Consider the following 1,723-nt stretch of genomic DNA (forward strand, 5'->3'; position numbering starts at 1 on the left):
AAGAAGCTAGAGAGAGAATAGAGGTTCTATATTAACTACTAAAAGCTTAACGCTATTATAAAAAAAGACGTTTATTCTATCTCTCTTATCTAGAAAACGCTTACTTACTTATTACGCGTAAAGATCTTTATAAAGTTAGACGTTTAGTAAACTTTCTATAGAATCTAGCTTAATAAGTTAGTAGAGAACCTAACTTCTTTCTATATATAATATAGTAACTATAAGTATTATATTCTACTCTTTAGCCTTTATAATAGCCCTACTACCTTTTAGTAATATATTAATAAGGTATTATATAAGTTACTAGATAATTTCTATATAGTATATATTAATAATATTCTTATTTATTTAGAGAATTTACTTAAGTATAAGGCTTACGTTACTAAGATACTTAATTAACTATATAAGGCTAGGTTATAAGTAGATATTAAAAAGTTAGAATTTACTATTAAGAGTACTAAGTTTCTAGAATTAATTATAAGTACTAATAGAATTTAGAAAAACTCTAAGAAGGTTACTACTATTTAGAATTAGCTTATACTAAGAACTCTTAAGAGCTTTTAATTATTTCTAGGTTTCTATAATTTCTATTAAGCCTTTCTAAGAGATTATAGTAGAATTATTCGCCTACTTACTAAGCTACTAAAATAGAGAGTATAGTACGCCTTTAGTAAGACTAAGCTTATAGCCTTTTAGTATATTAAGAATCTTATACTAGCTAATAATATTCTAGCTTATTACTCTCTCTATTAATAAATAAGAGTTAAGATAGATATATTAGATAGTATAGTTACTAGAGTTCTTTTATAGCTTTAAGAAAATAGTATCTAGTAACTTATAGCTTTCTTTAGTAAGATAATAAATATTATCTAGATAAATTATAGTATTTATAATAAAGAAATACTAGTAGTTATTCTTAGTATATAAAAATAAAAAAGCTAGCTAATTAGTCTATAAGATCTAGAACTATTTATAGTATTAACTAACTATTAAGCTATAGAGTACTTTATAACTAAGTAAGAACTTACTATAAAGTAGATCTACTAGGCTAATAATATTACTAACTATAATCTTAAGCTTATATATTAACCTAGATTAGCTAATATAGTAGCTAACGCGCTATTATAAAAGTAGAAAGAACTTAAAACTTAAAAGAAGAAGAATTACGCTACTTATATAAGAGCTTTTCTAAGTAAAAAATAAATTAGTCTCTCTACTATTAAGTAAATTTTAGGTAAGCTAGCTACACTAGTAGCTAAGAGGCTAGTAAGTAGTATTATAAAAATTACGTCTACTAATATCTTTATAGAAGTATCTTTAGTAGAGAATCTCTATACTATAATTAACTAGGTTATTACTACTAATTAATTAGACAAATCTCTATAGCTAGCTTAAGAAAAAGCTACTATATTAGACTCTACCTAGAAAATAGAAGATAGCTTATTAACCTATTAGAATTAATTAATAGTCTTTACTATTAACTACCTATAAATATATTTAATACGCGCCGTATATACTACTTAGATAACTACTTATTTAGGTTACTAGAAGACTATCTAGTTACTATAAAATTAATATTACTAGCTAGGTAACGTACTTTACAAGCGAGCTAGTTACACAAGCGAGCTGGTTACCTTCTCTTAGCAACGAAAATTAACGAAAATTAACCCGTTTTTCTTAAATAACTAAGCGAAACCTTAATATTTTTCTATAAAAATTTATA

The sequence above is a fragment of the Trematosphaeria pertusa genome (assembly GCF_010094035.1).
Source record: "Trematosphaeria pertusa strain CBS 122368 unplaced genomic scaffold BU26scaffold_2, whole genome shotgun sequence".
Taxonomy (NCBI): domain Eukaryota; kingdom Fungi; phylum Ascomycota; class Dothideomycetes; order Pleosporales; family Trematosphaeriaceae; genus Trematosphaeria; species Trematosphaeria pertusa.